At 35.2% G+C, this 17,424-nt stretch overlaps 1 pseudogene; it reads right to left on the bottom strand.

Annotated features, from left to right (window-relative positions):
- The window catches only part of LOC136043569 (beta-alanine-activating enzyme-like), a 202,276-nt pseudogene that overhangs the window by 55,042 nt on the left and 129,810 nt on the right, over positions 1-17,424 (bottom strand).

Here is a 17,424-nt window from a genome sequence, read left to right as displayed (position 1 = left end):
TTGAATATGCTCGAGGAAATCCGAGGGTTACAATAGGATCTGTATTTGGACATGTAGAGATCCAAATTAAATGCATTGATTATCTGATCTATGTTCATCGTGCCAAGTCTAATAGAACACTGCCATCAGGGGTAATTTCCAATTGGGTTTCAAATTGATTTAGCGCGATTGAGGCAATACTCACCAACGGATCGGAAAAGGTACTCTAAACTTACTATGCCCGTTCGAAAAATATTCATATCTTAAGTACCAGACAAATCCAATACAATGATAGCATGAGTTTTCACATCGGTTATATCATTTTCAAATGGTAATGAATCTCGATCTAGGGATTGCATTGTCAATTCATATAGGATCCTGCAGGATTGATCAAGCGATAAATTCTACGGAGGAATTCCAGTCAGTTTGCACAAAAGGTTGGATAGACCAAACATTTCAAATTTTTGTGAAGAATTTGTCCAGGACCCAACGGCATTAGCACGGTTCACAAAAGCCAAAGGTAGTTTTGAAGGAATTTCACCATTGATGAATGAAGATTCAGCGTAGGTACGTGAACCCGTGGCAATTTTATGCTGATTCGTGATGATATGCCGAACGAACAGTTTAAGATTGCTACCGTTTGCTCTCAGTTTTTTAATTGACAAAGCAACAGAACTCATAACTTGTTGTTTTCGTACATGAAGTAGTATTCCGAAGTGAGAGAGACTGTTACATCAATTATAGTGGTAAGTACTTTTAGAAAAATAAAATTGGACGCCGAAAGTTGTAACTTTATGTCAATCTAACATTGGAAGGCATCCATTGAGGTATTTCAAATATTTCACGACTTGTTTTCCCAACCAAGTGTAAATCACTAGGTGTCACCTCTTGAAAGTATATCCAATAGTGTCAGTGTCCGTTTTACATTCATATCCAATGGCTAAGCCTCTCAATTTCTTATAGGACATTGGAGTCATCAACTTGAACTGTAGGTGCTTGCATAGTTTGATAGATTATTACTTGTGCTCACCAAAGTTCCATTGATATATACACTTATTTGTCTAAACAAATTGTGTAGTACACAACTTTCATAGGATAACCCCTCAGCTGGACTTGGTTATTCATTGTTGGATTTTTTGACAATCACATGCTTATCTATAAGTGTCGAGGTCAAATCTATGTAATACTCTTCATTGGAATAAATTTTAAAATGTATGTTTTCAGAAAGTAGTTATTGTGGATAAAATGGTTCATAGTAACCTTGTTTTACACTCACATCAACATTTTCTGCATTGAAAAGATTCAATGATGAGATGACTGAGGGACGAGATTCTTTATGTGGTAAAATATCTACTTCTAAGAGAAGAAAACCTGTTTCGATCTAACAATTTTTACTCTTGGTTTCTTTTTCTTCTTTGTCAAGAGTGAGGTTCTTCGCTTCTGACTGATATGTCAGTCAGAAGCTGACAATGATATGTCTTTTTCGCTCTGACTGACTTCTGAATGACTGATATGATACAAAGTAGAGACTGATAAGTGATGAAGTGTTTCTCATCCTTTTTAAACTTTTTTCACTTTGACGTGATTTCATTGGCTCGTCAAGGGATCACGTGCTAGACTAGAGATTTTATGAAAAACTTCCTTTAAAATCCATCCCGGGGCTCTAATCGTGTAGTGTAAAGGACGCCAAATCTGTGGAAATCGGACAAATATATTTTTTTCCAGGGGTGATGCAGAGCGAAACAACTTAGCAAACCAATTGCACCCAACATGGACCAACTACCATTATAATAGTCCATTCCATGACCCAATTGTGGTAATCAGGACAAGCAAAACTACCTTTTCTATTATTCATCTCACTGAATGGGTCAAAATTGAAATGTAATCACACCCAAACCTTTATCGAAAAACTAAAGCCTCTTCCAATTGCATATATCACAAGCATAGTTTTTGACTCTAGATGATATTCAAAGACGTAACAATAGTCCAAACATTCATTTTACTTGAAATCAGTGTTTTAGTCGCTATGTATATACCGTTTCATTGCATTCAAAGAGAGGTGACGAAGTTGATAAAGCCCTCGAACATTTCCTAGAGCAAGATTTTTATAAAAAAAATTCCAGCAGATCGGGGAAGTGAACTTGTTAATCCAAATGTAGAAAAGGTTTTATTGAAATATAATACAATGCCCTATCATAGTCATAGTGCAATAAAGGTGGCATTGGCTGGATGTTTGATAAAAACTATTCGAATTTTAAACTCGATATTTTGTACATTGAAAAATATTGCCGCTTTTATTCAAGATGCAGATAAAAATCATGTTGATTTATAATCAATGCCCTTATCGATCCCTGTCCAATCTTAGTCCTCTCGAAGCTCATCACGGTGAAAATACGCTTGACATTTTTCTTAAAGAGCATTACAATGAAGGGCAAGTGAAAAAGAAGAAATTTAGTGTTGATGATACAGTTCGAATCAATCAAACTTGAAATATTTTTCAAAAGGGGAATTATTTGTGGTCCACTGAACTTTTGAAAGTGTCATAAATCCTGGACACTAAATCTGTGACGTATCGTCTAAGTGATATGAAAGATGAAGATATTCTTTGCGGTTTTTATGTGTATGAATTAAAAAAGTAAAACAGCGGAATGTAATAGCTTGAAAATATATTACAGAGTCGAACTGGCAAGGGTACAAGACAGTTATTTGTTTGTTGGCTAGAATAAAACTCTGACTTTGATTGTTGGATTGGCGCTGAAGACACTCACAATGCCTAGTGATTTCTATGTGATGTTCATATCCAATGTCTCTGACTCCCTCTATGATGTATCCTCAAAATAAACTTGAACTCGTCCCTCCCCTGGCCGTTGGAGCATACATATATGTCATACAATTATAAGATGAGTTTCTTGGAAATTTCTAAGATAATGCTACCAGTAGCAATATTTTTATTAAAAACTACTCTTCTTTTTTTCTGTGTAAAAGGACCATATTGGAGTCTTTGATCGCGAATGATGTGAAATTGGGATTGGCAATGATTCGGTCAAATTTTTTTGGGTCGTTTACAACATCACAATGACTCCTAATTCCAGATACAGAGATTTGCAATTATTTCTTTAAACGGCAATAGAAAAGTCCTAGCTTGGTGGGTGCTTCAAAATACCTTCCCAGGGCATACTTCAGCCTGTAGACCCATTCCTGAAAGTCTCATTTTCCCAACCTAACCTCTTTTCAAGATAGCAAAAAAGTAGCTAAATTATAATTTTTGCTATTCTTTGGGATTTAGGCTACTTTGTTTTGCATTTGTTTATGAGAGCCAATCTTTTATCAGAAATAAGCATAATAAATAAGCTAGGCTAGTCTAGAGAGAAAGCCAAACAATCAGCAAACTTTTTGTCTGTAGCCTACGGTTACAACTGACCTTATTAAGGGGGGAGGGGGCCTGACACAATAATTCCTTATTATAGTCAATATAACACTTGTTTACATATTTTTAGTTACTGTAGGGAAAAATATTATTTTCCCCCTTATTTAATGCGTCAGTATAAACCACTTTTACATAACTGTTTCCTGCAATAATTCAATATTTTAGGCAGACAAATTACTATATAAAGCGGGTGTTATAATTTAACTTAACTTACTTAACGAAAGTAAGAGCGAAATTGTTGTTTTCAACCGTCAAAGCTCAGATGACGTTCCTGATATCCGACTTGGAAATAATGTCTTGATACCAGCGCCTAGTTTAGTTTACCTCGGGCTCCCAATCGGTTGTGATGTGAAATCTACGAGATCACTGCTAGTTGAACATTTGACCAGCAAGATCCGCAAATCTGATGGTCTACTCATATCTGCCAAGACAAATTATAATAGACATATCAGAGCAAGATTTTTCAATGCGCTGGTGCAGCCACATGTTATTGGTCTTTCCCCGTTTTGGGCTCTATTAACTGATCGGAATAAACGTACCATCCGGTCATGCTTTTACCGTTTTTGTATGTTCTTGTTAGGCCTACCACCCTGGACTAGAAACTCTTGGATTAGTGAAAGATATGGCATTCTTGATCCATACCTGGCCGTCCAAAATCGGCTGTCTCGCTATGTCCGATCTCTCTGCGAGAATAATTCCCTTTATGGGGCGATGCTGCCATAATATTCTTCTTCTTATAAGTTATCTTTCTAGTTTAGTTATATTTTCTCTTGTTATTTATGTATTATGGAGGATAAGTATTTAGTTTCTTTTTTTTGGTCGTTTTGTTAATTTCGTTTGCTTTTTCTTTTCTCCATAGGTTTATCTTAGTGGGCTATTAATAAATGATGAATTTGACGAATGCAAAAGATGAGCGGCGGTCTATACTGTGTTTGTAAGTATTTCTAGTTATCAATGCAGCTTTACTTCGTCTGTTCTACTGATCTGTTAGTCTATTCTATTATACTGTTTTTCTTTGTTATATTAGCTTTATTATGCTTGCCATTGTTGAATTACGTGTACTTTCGTTTTTGCTTTGTTTATCAATTTTTTCTCTTTACTCCACTGTTTATACTTTTGTATATTTGTGGGTAACAAATATTATTATTATTATTATAAAAGCAACCCATTTGACAATTAACTAGTGTGTCGTAACTCCCTTCCCAAATAGATGTTGACCAGTTAAAATGGAATTAGTCATATTTTGAATAAAAAATCGAACACCCCTTCTAGCAAATCAAAGATTTATTGTAGAAAAATAGCTCGTCAATTTGATCAGAAAAGTGTTTATAAATCGCGATTTACTCATAATATAAGAGCATTTAAATTTACCGGCTGTGAGGAATGAACCATTAGCGTGACATAAGCTGTTTGCTAAAACCTATCCCTTACCTGACGGGGCTTATAATTAAAGGTTATCGCAAAAATTTGTTTATGTCATGTTTACCCAGATGTTGGAACAAGGTTCAAAGAGGTTTAACAGGGGACAAGATTTTCACAGTAAAGCATATTTAGATGTGAAAAATTGAGATTAATTTATCAGTGAGAGATGCATGCAATAGCAGAAAAAGTTAGGTTTTTACTTGTTAATTTCATATAGAGAGGTGGGCGGAGGGGTATCATTAATATGTATAGAGACTTACCTACCGGTATCTTTGGGCTATATCCGTTTTAGAAAATCGAGTTGCACTGCTCATCTCTAATGTAAGACTGATAGAAATTTTCCCCTGGCACCGGGCTTTATTGTCCCCAGAGAATAGAAGGGATTACTCGGTCCCGCTATGCGACTAAACAAACCCTTGTATAATGTAATTCAATAGACGTCCAAACTATATAACAGCTCTCCTTTGTTCTCGCTGGAAAAAACGACAGGATGTTCCTTTTTCTTCTAGCAATAATGAAAACAAAGGCCCTATGTGTAAACCAAGGTCAAACTATGATCAATTTGGATTCTGTCCCTATTTTGGGGAGGGACTCAGGCTTTTTCTCTGAATCCTTAGATTTTTAAACAACCAAAGAAAAAAATAAAACTTAACGCCTACATTTGCATCTTAGATAGCAGACCCTGAGAGGTTTTCCCACCTGTTCCTCGTAGGTTTTAAACAAATAACAATAAAAGAAAAACCATCACGTAACCAACACCAACATCTTGAAAAAAACATCCCCTATTACGTAATAAACGCCTGGATCTTGAAAAGTTTAAAAACGTGTCTGAATAGAGATCGAAGGGGGCGGGCTCCCGTCGGACGTATTATAGCTATACTACTTATATACAACTTTGTAACTAGTAGCCAAACTGACGGATTTCCATTGACATTCCTTATGACTAAAGGCAAATAGAATATCGCAAGAGTTTTGATTACCTTCATATCCATCCTCACTACTATCACCAAAAAAACTTGTAACAGAAAAGCATGCAACCAAGTTCTAAGGATTATAACTCCACCCTGTTACCTGTGTATTTTGCAATTTATGACAAATAAATTGACCACTGTAACCACTACAAACGGATCTGAGCGTTAAGCTATATGAGGCTGAAACACAAGAAAGTACTCCTTATTCTTACCACACTTTTCTAAACTTCTATTTCATCCAAATTCCAAAGAGGTCTTACAGGTTTTCAAATAGTTTTCCGGCACTGTTCAAGCCCCATTTTCGGAGAAACGAATAATTTATCATTTATTTTACATTGAAATCCATTTAGGCAGAAGAGCCCAAGGTTGCAAGTTTCAAGCTGATAAAAAAATAGTTTCTTGGCCCCTTTTCGAGCCTCTTCATTGGAAGGCCCATACCCCAGAACGCAATTTTTGCGTATATTAGGGTCACTTTAGCATACTAACTTGTGATCGTAAAATTCAAACAGAATAGAGACAAATAAATTTTTGACCCATCTTCAGGCCTCCTAATCCCCTTCTTTTCTCAACAGCAATTATGGTCTCATTGGCCAGAGAAACGAACCGTAGGAGCTTCAAGGCAATAGAGAGCCTGCCTCTCAAATATATGCCAAAGAGAGCCTGCATCTCAAGATCAAATAAGCCTGCCTCTTTTCCACCATTAAACCTAAATATAAACCATGGCCGGTTTGAATAATTTAGCGCCCTTGTTCCTCAGATTCCGCAAGTCATGCCATTCCTTGTAACCTTATGACAGCCAAATCCCAGGACGTCCAGTATTTCTTTCTAATATTGTGGCTTAATGAGTAAAGCGATCCTAGATACTTTGTCTTTTACCGTATGAAGGGACGTCCCAAATGACCAAAACCAATATGTCATGATGAATATTAGTCCATGATGGTTAATTAGTCCATGTTGTCTTTTGTTAGTTTGAATGTTTTTTCTTCGCTGTTTATCGTTTTTGTTTATTTATAATACTCCGTACTTTGTGTTTTTTATACTTTTACGGGTAATTAAGTTCATTCATTCATTCATATACTAAGTATGGTCAAACAAATTCGCTCATATAAAAACCAAATTTAGCATCTTATGGCCGCGCTTTCTAACTCATACTGTCGTTAATCAATTTCACTGAAAAAAAAAAGACATATAGAAAATTTTTCTGTTCCTTCTTCAGTTCCTATACCTTGCAAAATTTTAAGCCACACTCACCAATGAGTCTCAACCTTACTCGGGTCCTTTTACTCCAATACAAGGTCAATGAAAACCACCTGTTATTTTGCTACTCTATTTTCTTCATTTAATCTGCAACATTCTAACAACATTCTTTCTCCTTTCTTCCTAAAAAAATATAGAACTGTAAGCAATGTTCTATTTACAAATAAGAAATATCAAGGAATACAAACTTAAAAGCAATGCAACTATCATAGTCCATCGTTGAAAAAAGAAAGGCAGAAAGAAAGAGAGAAAGAAAGAGATAGAGGGGGGGGCGAAGAGAAACAAATAATTTGAAACTTTCAAGAGAGGAAAATTTGCTCTAGAGAATATTTAAATTTACCAACCTCTTGTTGAAAAACACTAGACAGCCGGAAAAATTCAATCCTGTGAATCTGAAAAAAAAAAAAAAAAAAAAAAAAAAAAAAAATCAAAATTCAAATGCTGTTTCGATAGCAAAAAAAAAAATCGATTTCTGTGTACAGACGAGAACAAGGAGCTTCACCGTTTGAGTAGTGAATGGTCAAAGAGTCACCAGAACCGACACAAAACAATCAAGCACAATTTTCTTATGAGCTTTGGTGGTGGAAGAGAGCAAGGGAAGAATTGGCCCATTATTACAGACTTTGAATATCCAAAAAATGATTTCTTCAGTTCTTTTGTGATAGCAAAAACATTTTTCAAAAGTGGAAAAACTAAAAGCAAGCATACATTTTTGCGATATCAGTGCTTATTAACTGGGGTGATATTAAAAGCCTTAGTTGATATGGACAAGAAATCAAAATGCCTGAAGTATCTGGAAAAAAAATGTCTGTCTAGAGTGCCGTTTGCACTTTACTTAAAAGTTACTGAAGTATTACTGTAGTCGAAAGTTTTGTTTAGTCATTTATTTACTATGCACATAAAAGGAAGAGTTCAGTGATGAAAATAAGTCTTTTTAATACAGTAAAATTTTACCACAAACAACATTTACGCTTTTCTGAAAACTAAAAAAATACTTTGAATTTAAAGCTCAATCAACCAATTGATTTTCTACACATTTCGGGGGTAGATTTAAAATCCACAAAACGTTGATGAAAATATATTATATATCTTGTTTATAAAAATGCTAATATCGGTAACTCACAACCAATCGCTAATGTAAAAAAGCCACGTGATGCTATACAACTGGTAACTACCTAAGGCCTCTCCGAAGAGAAAAACTGTACCTGAAGCGTCAGTAAGTGACCAATCGCCAAAAGAGAGAATAAACTTTTTTTTGTATGCCTTAAGTAGCTTTCATTAGTGTAACCAATTTTAAACGTAGTTTTTTAAAGCATAGTCCCTGTCAACCTTTTGCAAAATATGTACTTAGCGTGCATCAACTTTGTAATAATGTATTGCAATACTGGCCTTATATTCGTAGCCAAAAAGCTCAGAAAAGCCTTAAATATGGCATTTCATGGAAATGAGACACTATAAAATATACACTTAATGCGTTATGATTTTGGACTTCGATTTATAGTTAGTTCGATTTATAGTCAATAAGTTAAAAAAATTTCAATGATACGCAAAATTTTGGTAAAAATAAACCGCCATTTGGGAAACATGCACTTAGTGTTTTTTTTTTATTTTATTTAAAAGGATGCATCCCAATATTTGAGACTTTTGAACGTTATGATTAAAATGTTATTTTAAAGCCGGGGTTCGATCCCTAGTGGGGCTAGAGAGGCACCCTGGGTACATGGGGCGTTATAAGGATACCAAGTTATCAGTTATGGCTGATTGAACAAGCACTTAAACACCCTTTACACATGGTAACCCCCGGTGGGAAGAAATGGAAGACACGTCCTTCTTTACCAAGTCAATGCCATAGCCTTAACAAGGGTACGAATCAAGAGAATGTTGATGAACTGCTGTCTATTAGGAGGCTGAGGATGAATACAAAAGTGTTCAATATTTACGATTTGTGCTACGAAGAGCTGTTGATATCTTGAAACACAAAGATTAAAAATCCCAGACAGACCGAGGGACAGTTATCTAAAAACTTGTCCGTTCCTAATAGTCCTTATTAAATTGTTGTTGGCCGTTTGCTATCCTAAATGGCCCGCAGACAGGGTCACCAATTAGGGGAGGGAAGCTACTGCTCCCTCAAATTTTAACAACAATTTTTTTTTTGATATTTTCATTGACGAAAAAAAAAAATTGCACTCTCCTAAAATTTGGATTTTTTTCGTATATTCGTTAATGAAACAAAAGGGAAATCCCTACCCCCCTGTATTTTCTTGAAATACTGTCCATGCCCATAGAGTAATAAGAGAAAGGCAAGATAACTCAGGTTAGATAGGAAAAAGGGAATAAAAATAGATTTAAATCTTTGGGGGTTTCATGGGAAGTGGTCGAAACAGAAGAAATGCTAGAGGAGTAATCCAGTGTGTCGGCCCTAGGGGACTTGCCACCATGACACATTTATAGCCACAGCATTGGCACAATCCAAGCCATATTTGCGCTGAATGTGAAATATTTTGGTACCAAAAACAGTTTTACAATGTCCTGACAAAGCTCTCTTTTTAGTCACGCTTCTTTCAAAGAACATACACGAAATAATTTTCAAAATCAAACAGTTCGTGGTAACGAACTGTAGTAAGGAGCGATCCGGCTCAATAGTAACCAAAACTCTAAAAAATTGAATTTTGATATAAATAGCTACATCAAAAGAATCGCATTTTAATGCTGATTTTAAATATATAAGTTTCATCAAGTTTAGTCTTAGCCATCAAAAGTTACGAGCCTGAGAAAATTTGCCTTATTTAGGAAAATAGGGGGAAACACCCCCTAAAAGTCGTAGGATCTTAACGAAAATGACACCATCAGATTCAGCGTATCAGAGAACCCTACTGTAGAAGTTTCAAGCTCCTATCTACAAAAATGTGGAATTTTGCATTTTTTGCCAGAAGACAAATCACGGGTGCGTGTTTATTTGTTTGTTTTTTTGTTTTTTTGTTTTTTTTTTTTTTTCCCAGGGGTCATCGTATCGACCAAGTGGTCCTAGAATGTCGCAAGAGGGCTCATTCTAACGGAAATGAAAAGTTCTAGTGCCCTTTTTAAGTGACCAAAAAAATTGGAGGGCATCGAGGCCCCCTCCCACGCTCATTTTTTTCCCAAAGTCAACGGATCAAAATTTTGAGATAGCCATTTTGTTTGGCATAGTCGAAAATCTTAATAACTATGTTTTTGGGGATGACTTACTCCCCCACAGTCCCTGGGGGAGGGGTTGCAAGTTACAAACTTCAACCAGTGTTTACATATAATAATGGTTATTGGGAAGTGTACAGACGTTTTCAGGGGGATTTTTTTGGTTTTGGGGGTAGGGTTGAGGGAGGGGGCTATGTGGGAGGATCTTTCCTTGGAGAAATATGCCATGGTTGAAAAAAATTCAATGAAAAGGGCGCAGGATTTTCTAGCATTACTATAAAAAAAAACAATGAAAAAATAAACATGAAAACGTTTTTTCAAATGAAAGTAAGGAATAGCATTGAAATTTAAAACAAACAGAGATTATTACGCATATGAAGGGCTCTAAAAATACTTTTGCATAAAGAGCGAGGTATTTAGGAGGAGATAAATACCTCGCTCTTTATGCTAAAATATTTTTAGTGATTTCAACTATTTATTCAACGGCCTATTTGATTCAGGGGTCATTCTTAAAGAATTGGAACAAAACTTACGATTTAGTGTAAAGAGCGAGGTATTAACGAGGGTACAAACCCCCTCGTACACATAATAAAAATATAAGAATATAAAAGTTTGTTACGTAAGTTAATTCTTAAGTTACGTATATTTTTTACTAATAAAAACGTTCATTGAATATTAAAAGTTATAGTAACCTTTTTAAGTAACCGAAAAATTGGAGGGCAGCTAGGCCTCCTTCCCCACCCCTTATTTCTCAAAATCGTCTGATCAAAACTAAGAGAAAGCCATTTAGCCAAAAAAAAATTAATATACTAATTTCATTTCAATAATTTATGTGCGGAGAGCCAAAATCAAACATGCATTAATTCAAAAACGTTCAGAAATTAAATAAAAAAAACTAGTTTTTTAACTGAAAGTAAGGAGCGACATTAAAACTTAAAACGAACAGAAATTACTCCGTATATGAAATGGGTTGTCCCCTCCGCAGTCCCACGCTCTTTACGCTAAAGTTTTAGTTGTTTTAAAAAGTAGAATTGTGGCAAAGAGTCAAACTTTAGCGTAAAGAGCGAGGGACTGCGGAGGGGACAACCCATTTCATATACGGAGTAATTTCTGTTCGTTTTAAGTTTTAATGTCGCTCCTTACTTTCAGTTAAAAAACTAGTTTTTTTTATTTAATTCGCAAAGAATCAAAAATGCAAACTGAGCTTCAAAGCGAAAAAATGATTAGTCTACATTTCGATATTCTTTTTTCTTCAAATAAAAATTAGAAAGCAACTGTAAGTAGAATTGGTTACTAATTTCTGGAGATCATGAACCTTTAAGCTCTAGAACGTGTTGTGCTAGAATTGGTTACTAATTTCTGGAGATCATGAACCTTTAAGCTCTAGAACGTGTTGTGCTAGAATTGGTTACTAATTTCTGGAGATCATGAACCTTCAAACTCTAGAACGTGTTGTGCTAGAATTGGTTACTAATTCCTGTAGATTGTGAACCTTCAAACTCTAGAACGTGTTATGCAAGCAACACAAAAAATTTATCCTTCTTTATAAAAGACTTATCGATCTTTACGTAATAATTAAATGTTACAGGATTCCACAGGCATTACTATATGACAAAAGATTCAAAGGTAACTCTACATTAATGAAGACAAAGCTCAAAACAGAGGTTGATTCATGCAAACACCTATATGACCCTACAAATTTAACAAACATTTGGAGTTCTTGCAAAAACATCTTCAATATGATAGTACGATTTTTGTTTCTTAACGATGCTTCCGTGTAATTTGAGTAGGACTGAAAGAGACAAATTGAGAACAACATCCAGCTAATTTAACAAGGGGGCTAAGAGAGAGAGTATGTTTGTTAATTAAAACTATTAGCATATTAAAAATAAAAATTAATGCGCTTCTATGTCCTTCACGGCTAATTTGGCAACCAACACAGCTAGAAAGCTTAGGTGTAAAACTGGTAGCTTTATAAATAAACCTTACTTCAAAAAGAGAAATTTGATGGGATTGGGACATTAATTCTCTTATTTACTCCATTGACTACTCTCACGTTTCAGCCCTCTGACTCGAAGTTAATGATCATAGTCTTGGCTTTCACTTGAAGATAAAGTATCATAGACAAAACTTCATTTTACTTTTTTCTCAACTAATGAAACATTTATGATTTTCAGAAACTCATTTTATATGGATCGTTCCCTAAACTTATATTTATGTCAGCTGTTATAATGTATTAATATTTTTGGGCGTTGATCTTACATCCTGATACTAATAATTGTTTAAACATCCTTCTGCTTATGCTAGAAAAATAAGGAAAGCTATTCAAATAAAAATTCTACCCACGCATAGTCAAAATATAGCTCAGGAAGAATCTTGGATGTAACCGGACCAATGCACTTCATACACAAGTCGAGTAAAATATTTTTAATAAATTGCTTAGTTATCACTTTTCTAAATTCGAATATCAGTTTCTATATATTAGATTGCGTCCCTGACAGCAGAAATGAGAACCACCTTTGTCACAAACCAGTGCCTATTGTTGGCTGATAATTTGAAAGTAGCCCCAGGCATGGAGGGTCTACATGCTGAGTTCTACTCTCCTTTCGAATTTCATAAGTGTTTTTGTAATACCAGCACAGGGTCTTTCCTATTGAACTAGAAAATAATTTAAATTGACAAGATATTCTCCTTTCTGTACTTAATAATTCCAGTGGGTACCTTCCAAAATATGCCAAATTAGCTCCAGCGAGTCCTAGTAATTCTTTGTTTGTTTAAAGGCCGTGTAGGTACAACGGTCCTTTTATTGTAAAAAAGTTTTCGGCATATTTCGTGAGTTAACTAAGTAAGGCTTACTTGCAATCCACACACCTTTGTAGTCCATTCATGATAAACCTTTGTATGCCTACAAAAAGAGTTTTAATTAAAAAGCCCAAATGCGGATAGGCTGGGTTTATAAGGTCTGAGCTGTTCCGGAGCCATGGATTTCTTCCCCAAAGGAAATTTTGTTTTCTACCCCTCATTATTGGAAGGAGAATGCTGCTTCTTTGGGCGCAAAGCAGCACAAGGGCCGATTTTTGACAAGTTCTCCAAGCGAAAACGTATGAGCCTTGGCATTCAGATTCCCCCAAGTCTTTCAGGATTCCCTGGAAGCAATCCTGAGGTGAACATAACATAAAAACTGGAACAAATTTGAATCATCTCTTTATTGTTAGCTTAGTTTAAATTTGTTTAGGTAAACTTCTTTTTCTGGCTGATTGACCTCCTATCGCTTTGTTATTTTGTTATGGGGTGGTTCCCATAGTAGTGTAGCAGGTATGAATACATAATTAGTCGGAAGTAGTGAGGAATTAGACGAATCAGCAGAATAATACATAGGGAAAGAGAGAGAGAGTGAAAGTGAAAGTGAAAGAGAAAGAGAGAGAGAGAGAGAGAGAGAGAGAGAGAGAGAGAGAGAGAGAGAGAGAGAGAGAGAGAGAGAGAGAGAGTGAGTGAGTGATCGGGAAACTTGAAAATTAACTGACCTTTTATGGAAAGACAATAGACCATGTTGTTTCGACAGCCAACAAAGATTTTATTGGTCCATACAACCGGCGAGGAAAAAACTTCACCACTTAGCGAGTAAGTTGCCAAGCAGTCACCAGAATTTGCATTGAGCAAGCGAAGTTCTCCGGTGGTTGATACTGCGACTATTAATTCACATGACCCTAGTTTAAATGCAAACGGTGTAGAGTAGACAGGGCTGTTAAACCTATGTTTCCAAACCTGACTACCTTCAGATATTATGCAGTAAAGGTGAAAGTCGTGGCTTCCAAATATAATTTTCCTTGGAGAGTTTGTGGTTAAACAGAATGAGGAAAATATTGGACCGCTAGCAAAGAATTTGAATACCTAAAAAAAAAATCTTCTTTTGTGAAATCACCTATACTTTTTAAAAGTGACACAAGTCGATAAGCATGCTTGAGCTATCAATGCTAAGTGACCTGGAAAATGTAATCAGGTTTTCCGTAAAAATGGACGAGTTTATGAATAAAAATATGAAAAACCTCTGAAACAGAACTTACCAACTGGCAAATAAAAGCTATGTCAGCAAAACTAAATCCATATCAGCAAAAAGTATTCAGCAAGAAGATTTTGCCATCATTAATACAAGGTAAAATTAAAAAAAAAAATTTTAAAGGACCTAGAATCTTCCAACACAGGGGATAAAAGTTATATATTAAGTAACTATTTATTTGGCCACACCAGCAGAAGGTATTCAGCGGGAGGATTCTGCCAAAATCAGTACAGGTTGTAATTAACGAAAAGAAAAAAAAATAAAGAGCCTTGTACATTCCAACAAAAAGATCAAAGCAATATGTCAACAAACTGGATTTTTGGCCACATCAGCAGACGATGTTCAACAGGAGGATTTTACCGCAATTAGCAAAAGTTAAAATTAATGAAAATAACCTATAATTTAAGGAGCATAGTACTTTTGAACAAAGGGATAAAAGTATTGCGTTAATAAAACAGACACTCAGCAGAGAAAGAGGATCTTGCCCCCGCCAACACAAGGTAAAATTAATAAAAAATAGAAATATTAGTTTGAAGAGCCCTATATCTTCCTTTGACCTACTCAATAGCAAATCTTACTGGTTAATATACCTAATCTGGCTAAAAAAATAAACAATGTTAAAAGGACGTCCTGTTAAAGGACGGACTTCAATTTTAAGCGTTTTTTTTTAAAGTCAATAAAAAAAAAAAACTTTGACCATTTTCCTCTAGAGATGCGTAACTAAAAATAATCCGTTTTCTAAAAACAATTTTTTTTTTTCAAACGGAATGGAAGAATGGTAGAGGAGTGTTCACAAGTGTATCGGCCTCAGGCAGATTTAGCAAGATGACTGGTTTGTAACTGTATTTCTTTTATGTCCAAAGTAGTGTCTGAACTACTGACGAAAACTGTGTATTGCTCAAAGTAACTTCTTTGTCAAACAGTTCGTGGTAACGAACTGTAGTAAGGAGCGACCCGGCTCAATAGTAACCAAAACTCTAAAAAATGGAATTTTGATACCAATAGCTACATCAAAAGAATCGCATTTTAATGCTGGTTTTAAATATATAAGTTTTATCAAGTTTAGTCTTACCCATCAAAAGTTACGAGCCTGAGAAAATTTGCGTTATTTTAGAAAATAGGGGAAACACCCCCTAAAAGTCATAGAATCTTAACGAAAATCACACCATCAGATTCAGCGTATCAGAGAACCCTACTGTAGAAGTTTCGAGCTCCTATCTACAAAAATGTGGAATTTTGCATTTTTTGCCAGAAGGCAGATCACGGATGCGTGTTTATTTGTTTTTTTGTTTTTTTGTTTTTTTTCCCCAGGGGTGATCGTATCGACCCAGTTGTCCTAGAATGTTGCAAGAGGGCTCATTCTAACGGAAATGAAAAGTTCTAGTGCCCTTTTTAAGTGACCAAAAAAATTGGAGGGCACCTAGGCCCCCTCCCACGCTAATTATTTTCCCAAAGTCAACGGATCAAAATTCTGAGATAGCCATTTTATTCAGCGTAGTCGAAAAACCTTATAAGTATGTCTTTGGGGACGACTTACTCCCCCACAGTCCCCGTGGGAGGGGCAACAAGTTACAAACTTTGACCTGTGCTTACATATAGTATTGGTTATTGGGAAGTATACAGGCGTTTTCAGGAGGATTTTTTTGGTTGGGGGGAGGGGTTGAGAAGAAGGGGATATGCTGGGGGAAGTTTCCATCGAGAATTTGTCATGGGAGAAGAAAACTTCCATGAAGGGAGATCAGGATTTACTAGCATTATTTAAAAAAAAATTAAAAAATAAATGTGAAAAAGCTTTTTCAGCTGGAAGTAAGGAACAGCAATAAAACTTAAAACAAACAGAAATTATTACCCATATAAGGGGCTCACCTCCTTATGATACCTAGCTCTTTACACTAAAGTATTTTTAGTAATTTCAACTATTTATTCTACGGCTTTTGTGATTCAGGGGTCATTCTTAATGAATTGGGATAAAATTTAAGCTTTAGTGTAAAGAGCGAGGTACTGACGATGGGGCGAATCCCCTCATATATGTAATAAAAACATGAGAATACAAAAGTTCTTTACGTAAGCTAATTTATAAGTTACGTAAATCTTTTACCAATAAAAAGATTCGTAAAAAATCAAAAGTTCTAGTTGCCTTTTTAATTAACCAAAAAATCGGAGGGCAACTAGGCTTCGCCCCCGCTCTTTTTTTCTCAAAATCATTCGATCAAAATTATGAGAAAGCCATTTAGCCCCCCCCCCAAAAAAAATATGCAAATTTCGTTTTGATTATTCCTCTGCGGAGAGCCAAAATCAAAACATGCATTGATTCAAAAACGTTCAGAAATTAAATAAAAAAAACAAGTTTTTTTAACCGAAAGTAAGGAGCGACATTAAAACTTAAAACGCACAGAAATTACTTCGTATATGAAAGAGGCTGCTTCCTCATCAACGCCCCGCTCTTTACGCTAAAGTTTTTTACTGTTTTAAAAAGAAGAATTGAGAGAAAGAGTCAAACTTTAGCGTAAAGAGCGGGGCGTTGATGAGGAAGCAGCCTCTTTCATATACGCAGTAATTTCTGTGCGTTTTAAGTTTTAATGTCGCTCCTTACTTTCGGTTAAAAAAACTTGTTTTTTTTATTTAATCTTTTGATAAAACGCATTTGTTTGGTCCCGTTTTTCATCTTTTGATAAAAATAGCTTTTTTGGTCAATTTCAAAAACCGTGTGCAACATAAACGGCTATATTCATATAGAGTTTTTCATATAAATGAAGTCTCCTGCTAAAAAAGTTCAATAAATTCATTTCTTTTTCCCTCTCGAAAAATCTAGATAACAAAAGTGGGCTTAGTAACTTTCAAAATTGTGAATTTAAACATTTTAGAATGTACTTTGTAACCAATACAAAACGAAATTTCCAGTGGTGCAATAATTGGAAATTAAACAATGTCCTAATTATTAATGCAATTTGTGACGAAATGGTAAAATCTAATTCTATGAAATGGAAAAAAAGGTAAAAGTAAAGCTTTAATTAGAGGTTTATTCATGAAAACGCATTTACGGTAATACCGATAGAATAAACATATATCTATATATATAAAAATAAGTTGTCTGTCTGTCAGGTGACGTCATGTTTCTGTGTCGACTGACGTCATGAAGT

The sequence above is a fragment of the Artemia franciscana genome, unplaced genomic scaffold, assembly GCF_032884065.1.
Source record: "Artemia franciscana unplaced genomic scaffold, ASM3288406v1 Scaffold_728, whole genome shotgun sequence".
NCBI classification, from domain to species: Eukaryota; Metazoa; Arthropoda; class Branchiopoda; order Anostraca; family Artemiidae; genus Artemia; species Artemia franciscana.
The sequence above is the reverse complement of the archived record's forward strand: the minus strand, read 5'-3'. Positions and strand labels throughout refer to the sequence as shown.